The sequence below is a fragment of the Arachis hypogaea genome, chromosome 3 (assembly GCF_003086295.3).
Source record: "Arachis hypogaea cultivar Tifrunner chromosome 3, arahy.Tifrunner.gnm2.J5K5, whole genome shotgun sequence".
In the NCBI taxonomy this organism is placed as follows: Eukaryota; Viridiplantae; Streptophyta; class Magnoliopsida; order Fabales; family Fabaceae; genus Arachis; species Arachis hypogaea.
In genome coordinates, this window is record NC_092038.1 from 20471897 (window position 1) to 20486499 (window position 14603).

General features: G+C 37.9%; 1 long non-coding RNA gene across 9 annotated transcripts; it reads right to left on the reverse strand.

Moving 5' to 3' along the window:
- LOC112789770 (uncharacterized) lies at positions 1-14603 on the reverse strand. 9 transcript variants are annotated; one of them, XR_011879600.1, is made up of 8 exons: positions 13646-14603; positions 12577-12762; positions 11714-11793; positions 11541-11611; positions 11256-11368; positions 10655-10826; positions 5053-8343; positions 1-2147 (listed from the first exon to the last, which is right to left on the reverse strand). It is a non-coding gene; the product is annotated as an uncharacterized lncRNA (long non-coding RNA). The 9 variants fall into 9 exon arrangements; XR_011879594.1 differs by having other exon boundaries at positions 1-5224; positions 6700-8343; positions 13646-14601; XR_011879597.1 differs by having other exon boundaries at positions 2240-8343; positions 13646-14599.

Sequence of the window (14603 nt, forward strand, 5' to 3'; positions counted from 1 at the left end):
TAACTCACAACCAATAACAAGACACTTTATTGTAATTCCTAGGGAGAACGACCCGAGGTTTGAATACTTCGGTTTATAAATTTTAGGGGTTTGTACTAGTGACAAACAACTTTTTGTATGAAAGGATTATTGTTGGTTTAGAGACTATACTTCGACGAGAATTCAGTTGTGAAATTCTAAACCGTCAAAAATCTAATCATCAGGCCCAAAATCATCTTCAGCGCATTCTGTAATTTCTACAGATCGCCCAGGTCACGCGTCCGCGTGGGTCATGAAATGGAGTTTTGCTCTTCCACGCGGTCGCGTCATTTGGAGTTTTGCTCTTCCACGCGGTCGCGTCCACGTCAGTTGTGTTTTGCGAGAGTCACGCGTTTGCGTCATCCATGCGCTCGCGTCGATGCTCTTTGTGCTAAGCACGCGTCCGCGTCGTCCACGCGTTCGCGTCGCTGCCAGTTTCTTCAAAAACTCCATTTTGTGCTTTCCTTCCATTTTTATATGTTTTCTTTCCATCCTCTAAGTCATTCATGCCCTATAAAGCCTGAAAGTACTCAACACACAAATCACGGCATCGAATGGTAATAAAGGATAATTAAATTTAATATTTTTAAAGCATAGGAAACATGTTTTCTCATATATCATAAAACAAGGGAGGAATAGTAAAACCATGCAATTTACATGAATAAGTAGGTAAAGATTTGATAAGAACACTCAATTTAAGCACAAGATGAATCATAAAAGAGGGGTTTATCAATGCTACTAGTTTTGCTAAATCCGAGCGTAGCTTTGCCCTTTTGTTGTCCAGAGTTGAAAGCTCTTCAACTTGTTTGAATTTGTCAAACTAGACTTTCTCGAGTTGTTTCTCATATTCTTCTCGTTTGGTCTCAATGGAAACAATCTCTTGAATAAGGTGTTGTTGTTTTTTGTTGAGCAGTTGCTAGAGGTTTGGCTATAGTAGCTCGTCTCTGACGCACTTTGGCAAGCTTTTCATTAATTAGAGCTAGTTCCGCTTCGAGTTTCACTTCTTCTTTGTCATAAAAAGCTTGGATGAGAATAGCATGAGAAATTCTCAAATCAAATTCCTCACGAGAAGCCTGGATTGGTTGAAGGGCTGCAATACAACTTTTTATATTAGATTTAACCTTGGCTTCTTCAGTTTCATTTTCCTGGTATTGAAATTGAAAAGCTACGCTTTCGTAGAGAAGTTGTTTGAATTCTTGAATTGAGGCAAAATATGGGATTTTAGCTGGGAGTTCCAGAGTATAATTTAAAAGATCAGATAGGAGTTGATTGAGAATTGTATCATTAACCCATGTGGCAGGTGGATGATCCAAAAGCTTTATGAGTGATCGAAGATGTTCTCGAGTATCAGCACTCAATTCGAATGAAAGCCTGGATGTCGAAGACTGTGGGAGTGTTGGAACAGGTACAGGTACTTCATCCTCTTGAATAACTTGATTGAGTACAGAAATCAAGTTAGCCAATGTGGCACTTGGAGGTGTGGTAGAGGCGCCCGAATTTCCGGATCCTGGTCCGGGAGGAGTTTGAAATCCAGTTTGTGGAGCAGGACTGGAGAAACCTTGAGGTGTTTCCAAGACTCTGGATCAAGGAGAGTCTGAATTACTAGTCTCAACAACTCTAGAAACAGAGTCAGAGTCAGGGGCTGCTCGGCCATTAACAGAATGTGCAACCTGATTGTTTGGAGAATTGACTCGAGTATCTGAGTCTCTATTGGAGAATGTTGTGAAGGATCTTTCGTCAGATCAACCACTTGTGTTACATGGGGACGTGGAAAAATAGTCTGAAGTGGTTGAGTAGACTCTATGGCTTGGATAGAATCATGGGATGTGGGTGTCTTTGATCATAATGCTGTTGCAAGGTTGGTTGATTAGATGTCAAAAGAGATGGAACTGAATGAGCAGCAGCGGTAGACTGGTATGAAAGGTACACAATTATGAGTTATGATTTGATTTAATTATAAAGAAATGTATGGAATTGAGAGTGTTACCTAGATGTATGTTGGCTTTTTAATTAATTGCGGACCCGGGATCTGAATAAGCAGTATCTTCTGAGTGAGAGGAGATAGCAGGGATGTCTTTTGTGGTTTGCTCACTTCCATCAGAACTCTCACTTGATGGTGGTAATCGTAGCTGATAAAATTCAAAGTTAAAAGATGGTTAGGTAAATACAATTTTCAGAATGTTTTGAGTTATGATATGTAGATATGAATGGAGGTGATTACCCTTCTGGAAGTCTTGGTTGGAGTCCTTCGAATTTTGTGTGGTGGCTGTCGGGTAATGTTAGCTTTTCTCTTGTGAGTTCTTTTTAGGGAGCTTTCTGCAGTAGAGGTTGTTCGAATAACAGTTTGTTGAATATCTTCTAAGGTACGAGTATACCTTGAATAGTAAGCAGTCCACCATTTGAAGTAAGATTTGGTGATGTAAAAACTTCAGTTATAAACCAAGAAGTTGAAATGTTCCCTGCGTCGTTGGTTCTTTAAGAGGCAAGTGTTGAAGTCTTCTTGAGAAGTTAAAGTGAGGTGGCAGAATGGGTCACCATTTCGAGGTAATGGTGTTAGGATTGCTTGAGAAAATCCCAGTTGCCTGCTATTAAATGAGGAGCATACAGGGTTACTTTGAATCTTTCTTTTTTGTGTTGGGGCAGCCCTGTAGGAATTACTTGGATAGCTAACAAGTTTGCCCAATTCCGATTTGCAAGCTCATTTTCTTCGTTGTTGTTGGGGAAGAGTAGTCGATCAAGCAAGGCCAGACCATGATTTTGGCGCAGAAAAGGGGAACATTTGAGATTTTTGTTGTCAAAGTCTTTGCAAGACTGAAAGAGAGAGAAAACTGCCCAGAATCGGTCCTCATCCGATTGGGTGTCCGGGAAATTGGGTTTATACTAAGCCAATCGTAAGCCTTCGATGTATTGCTTGTCAGTACCACCACTTCCAGGTGTTATCATAAACTTTTCGAAAATGGCATTAAGCCACAATTGGAGAAGCCATAGGGGGCCACCTGTACTGATTATACTGTTATCCCAAAGGTAATGGAAAAATTGACCAAGTTCTTCATAAATGTGCCCTAGAAGGAGCTTGGCCAAATTAAGAACCTTTCCTTTATGAAGCAGAGCAACCAAAGGAAGAAAAAGTTTTGACATTTGAACGCTTCGAGAACAGAAGAGGATTACGTTCAACCAAAAAAATAAGAAGGCTACATGTTCATTATCTGTAACCTCAGTGCCTTCTGCACCCATGCTGTGGGCAATAAAATCACTATAAGAATTGGTTAGGATAACACTGTACTGGCGCTCAGGTTGCAAGTCAGGGATACAGTCAGGAGAACTTATTGGAAGCCCTGTGATAGCAGCTATGTCTAAAAAAGACATTCCAATCATTCCACAAGGAAGGTGGAAGTTGTTGGTTGTCCTATTCCAGAAACATGTCACAGCGCCAATCATCCAAGAAAATGTTGCAGGTGAGAAATGGAAAAGTTTTAGTAGTTCTTGTATTCTCAAAAATCCCCAGTCAGTAGTTTTTATGGGCTCGAGACGTTGGTACCAGGCTATGAAATCAAACCCTCGAAGGTTAAGTTTTGGATTATTCCTGAAGGTTTTTGGTTAATGAAATAGGAAATGTTGAAAGCTTGGTTGATTAATAGATCTTCCCCTTCAATACTAGGGAAGAAAAGAAGTCTCTTGTTCGCCTTTTCTAGGGATCCAATTGGCCCTAAGAAACAATGAGTATCTGCTCCCACTGTAAAAGGGATCAAGATTCTAGTTTCCTTAGTTTGAAGTTGAGGATCGTCAATGACTTCATCATTAACTTGATTCAAAATGCGAAGGGCTAGTGGTGATGGAGGTGCCACTGCAGGGCCTTTGTCCTTGTCTTGGGTAGCAGTGTGAGAAGAGGAACCATCCATTGTTGAACAAAGAGGAAGAAAACGAAAGGTTGACATTTTTGTAAAGAAGTTTTTATTTTTATGAAAAGAGGATTCAAAGAGCAATGAGTTCTGAAAGATTTGAATAAGGGTGAGGTCAATGAATTTAAAGTGTTGCTATAGCCGTTACTTTGGAAGGAATGCGAATAGAGGTAACTTCGCAAGAAAAATGAAGTAGTAGAGAAAGAAAGCGTAAATTTCGAGAGACGTGTCGAGTGGGTCAGTATTAATGGGGACTTAAAATGATAATTATTACTGATTTATGAATTTGAGATTTAAGTTTGGATTAAGTGTTTCATCTTCTAAAAGAGTTGTCAAATGTAAACACATTAATCCAAGGGGACAATTTGTTGATCGAAAAATGTTTTCGATAGAAGTAAGTTAATTCGGAGAACGGTAGAGACAGTTTCTCGAAAGAATGTATGCGTGAGCATGGGGTTGAAGGTGATCGACGCGAATTCGATTATGATTGATTTATTAATCGGATGGACTTAATCAAATAGGACATTCGAAATGGGTAATCGAATAAGACATTCGAATGAGTGATCGAACAGTTATGGTAACAGAGAAGTTAAAGGCATTTATCACGCGAGGAATTTATGGAAAACGTGCGCAGCCAAGAGGTAGGAACGGTTACCAAGGAGAAGGTATTCAAGGCCGTGATTTTTGTAATTAATTGTAATTAATTGTTAGTTACTTAATGCATATTATAAATATTAGGAAGTATGAAGGAATAAGGGTTAAAACTTTGCTTCAGAAAAATACTCAAGCACACTCATATCCCAACGAATTTTTGAGTCTGCAATCGAGTTTATTTTCTGTAGGGTTCCTTCCATGTTTTTATCTATTCAATTTACCTTTTCTGTAAACTTTATCTTTCAAGTAAATTTATTTTCCAAGTGTTCTTTATCTTTATTGTCTAATTTACATTTCTGCATTTAAGATTTTCATGCCAAAGTCCTTTGACACAATCGAAGGTATTTTACTGTTTTATTTTAATTTCAATGCAAACCTTTTCATTTTCAGTTTGTTTCTTTTTTGAAAACTTTACTTTTGTCTTTATTCCCAATTCCTATCTAATCGAAGACGCTTTGATGCACTTTTAGAAAACTGGTACCTGCAAAGAGGAGTAGGAATTGCTTTCCTCGGCCCGGGAGAACTAGGTACAGGAGATTTAACTGGGACCTGTGACGATCCCTCACCGGCCACCTTGACCGAGATGTTCAGAGTAGCAGTTGCCTTCTTTGCCCTTTTGAAGGCCTTTATGGAGTCACTATTCTTTGACATCTCTGCAAATACAAAACCAGCCACAACAAAGAATTACAAATCCGATAAGAGGAAGAAAAAGGAAAACAAGTATGGAAACAAGTCAGACAAATATCCAAAACAGCCCGAACCAAGGACGGGTCATTCAAAAATCTCTGTGTGTCAAGATGGGGTGGTTTCCCCCAGAGATCCTCAAGAACAACTACAAAAGCGTGCTCGACATCATCAAGCATCTCCCAAGTATAGCGAGACACTCTTACATCCTTCTGCCACTCTAGAGGGAAAGAGGGCTCATCATTTTCATCAAGAAAAAAGGGTCGGGCCCCCTCAACAGCACGAACCTTAAAAAAGTAGTTCTTGAAGTCCTTAAAAGACTCGTCATACATAGCAAAAACCTTATGGCCTTGGGCAGACCTGAAGGAAACCCAGGAAGCTTTCTTTTTCGAAGAACCGCCAGGCTTGGCGGAAACAAACACGTAAAGGAAAAGAGTTTGAGAGGGTGTTACATTTAATTCTCGGCAGAGAAGCTGAAAAGTTTTAATAAAACCCCAAGAATTTGGGTGAAGTTGGGATGGAGCAATGTTACACGAACACAACAGGTCGGTCTCAAAAGCAGTAAAAGAAAGGAACATTCAACTGATTGAAGAAGTATTCATAAGCATAAAAGAAGGGACGCTCTCCCTTAACAGAAGTCGGAAAGCAGACTCTCTCATGAGAATCAGGAGCAACAAGCTCATAATCCTCCTCACGGGCATTGTTACCACAAATCCTATGGCGCTTCCTTAGTCTGTGCAAAACTCAGCATCCACAACAGAAACACACAACAAAACAAGGGAGTCCAGCCAATCGGACATCCCCTCGGAAACTCTGGAAGACATCTCTACAATGTTATTGCGAGTAGACATGAGGCCAACTAATCCTACAAGTAAGAAAAGAATATGGGGTTACTAAAAACATCTCGGACAAGGGAGAAAATAACTCAATACGATACAGGCGAAACAAACAGAAAAGGAAAACCCCAAGACTCAAACCAAAAGTCTTGGGGCATCCTTTGGAGGCAATAATTAAGTAAGGTTTCTAGGAAAATCTACAGCTCCTACCCCAGCATTTCTCAAGCAAGAAAAAGACTTCAAATAAAGCAAACATTTTCAGAAAGCATAAGCCATTACAGTCTACCAAGCAAAAAGCATTCCCGAACATCAAAGCACGCCAAGCAGAGACTATTAAAGATGCAACCTTTTTTCAAGATCAGACAAAAGCAACCTTCAAATAAATGAGGAACAGACGTGGACAAGCAGTATCAAGAACAGAAACAACAAAAAAATATGCAAAGCCCTAAAGGCATCCAGCAAAAGCAAAAAGGACCATGCAGAAGATAGAGAAACTCTCAGAAAGCACAATGAAAACAGAAAGATCCAAACTTTTTTGGTAGGGAGGATCAAAATCAAAACCTCATCACAAATCCAAAATCAAAGAGAAAGCACGAAATGGGACTAACCTGGAGACGGAAGGAGCTTCGAAAAAAAGTGCAGGAACGGAAGTTGCCCAGGAAACCGCCAAGCGACACCGCAAACGCCAGGAAGCAGAAGCACAAGCGAAAGACAGAGAGCGAAGAGAGAAGAGGAAAAAGTTGCAAAGAGGTTATAAGGAAAATAAAAGGAGAGAAACCGTTTTCTGAGTTTTCAAAATCAAAAGCAAAGAGCCTAGGGAAAACGGGGCAATTAATGCTCAAATTAAAGAAGGCATTAAACCCTCGCACGTTCCCAAAAAAGCACCGATATAAAAGCGCGCATCTTTTAGAGGAAACGTTCTACATTCAAAGCTGCTACAAAAAGAATCAACAAAATGCTTGAGTTCGGCTTCACCAAAGAAAGACCGAAGTCAAGGACTCGGCCTCAAACAAGAAGACCGAGCTCAAGCAGGGGCACTGTTCATACCCTGGGTCGAGTTGTCCGACTCGGGATGTTCTACAGACCGACCTCTTCAGGTCAGAACAACCCGACCTCTTCTCAAAGAGCTCGGCCTAGTCACAGGAAAGCCCAAACAAAGGGCCCAAATAGAAGAACACGTCCCAAATCCAAGGGAAGCCCAAGCCCATAGAGATAAAGGCGGTTCCTTTAAAGATGACCTCATTTAAAGATAAGATAAAAGATAAATATAAGATAACTAACTTATCTTATCCACAGGAGGCCACATCTCACCATTATAAATACGCTGGAGTACCCAAGTATAACTCATACTCTGATTCTACTCAATACCTGCTTAATACCCTTGCTAACTTAAGCATCGGAGTCCCTTGCAGGTATCCCCCACCCTCCGGGAACGAAGGATCAACACCATTACCAGGTCCAACAAGTCGGACACACCAGTTCCGGCCGCTATACACCTGCCGGATACGTCGGCTCCGACCAACACAGAAGATCTCTACCGAGATCGACCTACAGTTTCAGGTAACCCTCGGAACAGTTTCGCTCCCAAATCACTAGATATCGAACCACTATCGATTTGCTAAAAATCGACAAAACACTATGTAAATAAAAAATATAAATATTCAAAAACCTAATATTAAAATTTAAAATACATATCTTAACTAATATTTTAAAAACAATTAAGTTTCAACAAATTATAATTCAGTTATTATTAAATAAGTATATAAAATTCTAATATTTTTTTATGATAAAATTTTTTAATTTTATTTTTATATTTATTATATTGTTATATACTATATATATTTATTAAAAATAATATTAATAAATATCATATAATTATAAAAGAATAATTATATTGTAATTAATAAAAATATTTAATATTTTTATTTATACATATTTAATAATATTTATATTACTAATTATGAATAATTAAAAATAGAGTAAAGTATTATTTTTGTCTCCAACGTTTGGGATAAGTCTCAAAGTTGTCCCTAACGTTTGAATCGTCCTATTTAAGTCCCTAACGTTTCAAAATTGACTCAATGTTGTCCTGCCGTTAGGAATCTATTAACGAAATTGACGGCAGGACAAAATTGAGACGATTTTGAAACGTTAGGGACTTAAATAGGACCAAAACAATAAGTAGAAGCACAGTGATGTATCCCACAGCCTTCGCCAACCTTACCTCCATGCGATCCATCGTCACCGTCTACCTAACCTCCTCAGCACCAGACAAACACAGTTAATGCAAGCAAGTAAAACATAAGTAGAAGCATATAAAGCAAGTAGTTCAAGTAAGCAAATAGGCATGTTATACAATTAGACAAACTCACGTAATCAAAACAAACAAGCACATAAAAGATGCATATGATGAATGCCTATCCTATTGTCTCGTGATATCACTTGTCGGTCCATAAATGCCAACCCGACACATCCTTTCGGATGTCGCTTTTCTACCGCACCCACGAATACAGTGTCGGGCACACTCTATTGACCAATGGATACAGTACCGGGCACTCTCTATTCACCCACGGATATAGTACCGGGCACACTTGCATGCATAACCCAAGGATATAGTGCATGGCACACTCTTGCAGCAGAAAAGATTATCAATCATAGTTCAATCCCAGGGACATAATACCCGGCTCATTCTCATACTTAACCCAAGGATACAGTGCCTGACACACTCTCATTATTCAACAAGATCATCATTCCTCTTGGAATCATCAACTCATCATAACCATCATCAATTCATTACTTCCCTTCCGGGCTCATTAGTTCATCGACTTCTCAATTCACTGTCAACAGTCACCCTATGCACCACTTTTCCTTCTCTCTCAACTAACTCATCCGCAATACACCCAAAAACCTAAGCCTCCATTCTCTAACTTTTCATAATAAACACAACTAAAGACCTTATCTTATTTTTCATATTCCCATACTCGAAAGTAGGCCCGAAAGCTTTAAAATGGTGTTATAGAAGCTTACAACCTTGTTGGGAAGGTGAAATAGTTGAAAGTAAAGTTTAAAATTGTGAAACAGGGCGTGTGCGCCCGCACAGGGGTGTGCGTGCGCACGCCCAGGAAGATTTTGAAAGTGTGCATACGCACAGGTACTAAAATTTATAAAGTCTGTTCACTCGCACAAGCTGTGCGAGCGGCCCCAACAAATGACCCTTCCCGACTTGTGTGTGTGCACAGGTCGTAATGCTTCATTGGTGTGCGCGCGCACAACCTATGCTGGCACTGCCACCAGAGCCCTCTCCCCTGCCTGTGCGTACACACAGGTCTGTGCGTCCGTACAGAATAACATTTTTGCAGGGTTGTGTGTACGCACAAGGCTGTGCGTCCGCAAATATCAGAAAATCCTGAAATTCTGCAACTTTGCATAATTTCAAATTTTTAATACCAACTTTGAATGATCATAACTTCCTCTACAAAATTCTAAATTTTACAAACTTTATATCGATTTAAAGGGTTTCCAAAGATCTTTAATTCTAGATAAATTTCATCAGATTTTGAAAGTCGAGGCAAAAGTTATCATCAGACAAAGTTCACGAAAATCCACTTTTACCAGAGCCTCAAAACTCCAATTTTTCCAAAATTCACAATTCAAAACCAAACCAGCCACAACCCAAGCATTACCAAAACAACATAAAAGTCCCTACCCTTCCTTTTCCAACTCAACCATTCATAATTCCAATTACACTACTCAATACCATCAAATTCCTTACTCATCAACATCAAAAACCATGATAAATAATCTCTAACCAACATCAAACATCAACAACTACTTGAAATCCTCATCACTTAACCTCAACATTATCAATCATTGTTCACATTCATATTACCATACTCAACATACACACTCACCAATATCAATCAATATCACAATTTATTATTAGCACCAACAACATCAATATTACTCATGAACCTTTATAATCATTAAATACCAACAACATCATTACTCATCATCAATCCTTATATACCAACAACCTCATCAACAACACTAATCATCAATACTCATTAACACCATTATTCCCAATAATCATCCTCAACCCTAATAATCCAATACAACCCACAATTATCATCAATTCACAAATAAAAAATTCGTACACCAACAGCATTCCATCCTATCTTAGGGTCAACTAGCCTAAGTGTCCATGAACATTACATATTACATAAAGAAAATCGAAATCATATCTTGGCCGATTCCCAAATACACCAAATACCAAAACGAAGCCACCAATCTTGATCCAAAGCCTCAACCAACACCAACAAACACCAAGGCTCACACTAACAACACATATATCATCAAAATTAAAACCTAAGATATACAAAATAACTAAACACAAGAGTTTAGTAAAACCTTATCTTACCCAACATAATTAGGGATAAAATCTAACATTTACCTGCTACTAGAGATCACTTAAATAAGCAAAACCACAAAACTTGCTCAAGAACTAAACCCAAAACGTGCAGAAAACTAGGGCAGCAAACTGGGAGTTGAGCTTCGAGTTCTTACCAGGTTTACTTAGATAGAAACGTAGAGCTTGATAAGAGCTTCGCGTGGCCGCAAACGGCTCGTCAATCGCGGATCCGTAGCTCAAGTTATGGCTCCCGGAATGTAGAGGTGAATAGTGTCACCCCCTTCCTTCTCCCTTCTCTCAAAACCGCGTGTCTCCCTCTCTTTAGGGCTGAAAAATGAGTTCAAATCTCATTAAATGAGTTCATATATGTTGGACCTTGGACCCAGTTTGGCCCCGGTCCAACCCGTTAGCATTTTTTGTCCGTTTTATCCACTTTGGGCCAAAACCTTTAAGATTAGTGTCTGGTTTTCAATTCTAAATTATTTTTCTCCTTTCAAAATAATAAATCAATTTTCTAAATATTATTTTCCAAAAGACACAATACTGGACAGACTAGAGCCGGTACTGCTGGCTCAAGTGACAATACGCATTTTTACAAAAACTTTCTAAAAAAGATACATTTTCCAACTCAAAAAAATTCACTAAAATCAAATGTCACATTTTTATTTTCAAATTAAAACTTCTAAATTTTGAATTTATTCCGGGCACTAAAATTATTTTATTAAAACGGTTTTACACGAAAACGCGGGTTCTTACATTTCATATAGCAACCATAATATAGACTTTGGTTACTTCAACATCTCTCTTCTCAAGACTTTTATCTAACTTTTCAAGGGCATGGATGCCACTGGTGTCTATGTCAATAACGGCTGCACAAAGAACATAAATTATAAGTTAGTTAATGCTTATAGAAAACTAACAAACTAGAACAATATGTTCTTGCTAGACATAAAAATTAGACAAAATCCAAGGTAGAGAATAGAGACACTCATGTGACATTTTAACAATAAAAAACTGGATTCTTGTTTGGTAGTCTCCTACCTTGTTATTCTTCATCCATCAACCATCTTAGTATCATGGAAAAGTGAGATCACATCACTTTTAAATGCCACCTGAAAAATGTTAGAGTAGATTAGGAAGCAGAAACTCGAGCAAGTACTAGAGTTTTGTGAAGTAAATGAACTTATAAGAGGAAATTAATTGAAGTCACATACAAAGGACAAGAAGGAGTCTTGACAATGTTTTAGGGAGCACATTGCAAATTATTCCTATGCCACTGTCACTTATGCCAGATCTGTGATGAAGGATAATCATTAGAATATGATCCAGAAGTGTAAGAAAATTGAAGGGGGAGGGGGGAAGGAAAACTACAATTAAATATTGTATTGAGTTTTACTGTATATTTTTGTATACATTGAGTTTCATCCGAAACTTGTTAACAAGGTGAATGAACTAAAGTAGGTACGATACATATCCACTGAGATCAAGCAATTCTAAATTAGTGTAGCTAGAAGCAATAGCAACAACCGATGCATCAGTAATTTCAGATCTGAGAATAAGAGAAAGCATTCGCAGCCCCTAATGATTCCACATTTAATGAATTCTAATAAGTTCACCAATCAAATGGATTTTGTATCACACATCAACTTATCATAACAAAATAGAAGAAAAACAAAACTGAAATGTTCATTGAATTTATGACAAATAGGCCTGACATAGCATGTTTATCATGTCGGACAAGAGCCTGGGATTTCAGATATGTAAATTGAGGTTGGGAATAAATTAAGGTTTGATTCCAAAGTCTTCATTGCAAATTTCATGATCTTTGTGTGTGAATGTTACATACAGGTTACGCTTTTATAGTTATTATATGATTCAGTTTCATTTCATATACATCTTTTGACATGCCACATAAATTGGAAGTAGGAGGTCTTCCATCCGAAACTTGTAGATGTTTGATGCTTGCACAATATGTATGAACAAGTAGATGTAAAAAATTTGAAATATTGTGATTAAAACTTCTATGTGAACAAAATTTGTTAATCATAGTCGAAAAATGGAGTTCAAGATTACAAACCTCAATCGAGCAGTTGTAAGAGCAAGCACAACATCATGAGAAAGCCTCAAAGCAGCTTATATGTATATTCTTCAATCTTGAAAGATTTCTGCCCAATCCTTTAATCATAGTTATTAGATCAATACTATCATTTTCTTGTCGAGAAAACTCCAACGAAATCTCTCTTAACTGGGGACAGTTAAATACCTAACATTTCAAAGCAACTGTTAGTAACTAAAGTTCCCTCTCAATGCCTGCTCAGTTCTAACAATGTAAAGTTTGATCACACCATACAATATCAAGAGGAGAAAGAAAAGGTAACAATCACCCTTTTAGAAAGAGAGTACAGATCTGACAACTAAAGGGTAGTAAGATTAGCCGAATAGAGGACAAAGCCACCCAGGTTAGAACAACCATTCATCTTGAGGCATTTGAGAAAATTATAGTTTTCTCCTATGCTTAATGACTACTAAGAAAGATGAAACTCGGTGTATTTTAAATAAAAAAAATAAAAGAAAAATCCTAGATTATCAAAACAATTATTTTAGCACAAAAATAACCACTGATAACCTTGGATCATCAAAGTAATGAAAAAAAAACTTTGTACATGCTAAAAAATAAGCACAATCATAGATTCTCATTTAACCAAAACAAAAATAAAATATCATCTAAATCATTTATGTTACTGAACTTACCCATAATCACACACCTTCATAAAAAATAATGAGTCATTACAGATATCAGGAGAACTACTCTTTTCTTTTTCAAGTATAGCTTTAAGCACTTTCCAAATAGAGATTAATAAGAAAAAAATTTTTAGCACCCAAAATCTCATAAAAAAATAAGGACTTCATCATTTTCATCTAACTCTTCAAAATCAGCATTCAAATCAAGTGGCAAATTCAAGATATATAATCTATTGAATATAAAATATGGAGAGAAAAATTACTCCTCAAATCACCTTTAATTGCTTTAAGTTAATTGAAATGTAACTTTCGGTGTTCAATGAATTGACAAATACAAGAATCCAAATAAAAAGGTGAATAAGAAACGAAGACCCGAATAAAGAAAAAGAAGGAAGGAGAAGAACCTGAGATTGTGGTAGGGGCGATGAGGATAGCAGCGACGGAGGCCGAAGGCGACTGTTGCAAGAAACTCGTGCAGCTGCAGCAAATTTGAACCACGGATAGAACATATTTGGCTGAAGAGATGAAGCAGGGGAGCACCGTTTTGGGGTCAGGGGCCAGCAGAAGCTCATGGAGTAAGGGTTTGGGTTAACAAGATTTAGGGTGCTCATGGAGCACCTTTATGCTTGTAATCTCGAAAATTCTCGGTTTAGTGAACAATTCTAAAATCAAATCGAGAAAACCAAAAAGAAAACAAAACAAAATTGAAAGACGGATTTTTTGGTTACTAATAATCTAAACCAAGAAGCTGAGTAGACCTAAGGATGGGACCAGAGGAAGCAGGGAGCAGACTGGTGATGGACCCACCAGCAAGGGGAAACGCAATGCAATTGGTACTGATGAGCGGAGGTGCACAGTGGCAAGGATTCGTGCACAGAGGTGTGTTCTGCGCCTCTGCTCCCATTTGTGTTTGCCCAAGGAACAAAAGAAGAAAATCTGCTGATTCTTCACTATATATACCTAAAACGATTGAATTGTAGCGATTTTTACTGAACAACTGCTATCCAACATAGTATCGCAGCTGAAGCCAAACCGCAGCTCAGAACCGACGCGATTCTACCAATTTGCGGCGAATTCGAACACATACGCTAATTTCTAGCCGCTATCCTCCGCTTTTCTTGTAGTATATCTACTTTGATTTGTTCTTTTTATTGTAAATATTTGGAGTAATGTGTGATATTCTCATTTCTTAGAAAGACACTTAAATCTGGAAGTTGCAAGGAGAATGGTACTGTGAATACGAATAGTGATGATAAAGTCTCATCTCTATATTATCTACAAATATAATTTATTGATCATTTTCTTTTATTTGAACATTAGAGTCAAGCTGCTTTTCTCTCTTAGTCTTCAATGAGCAATTCA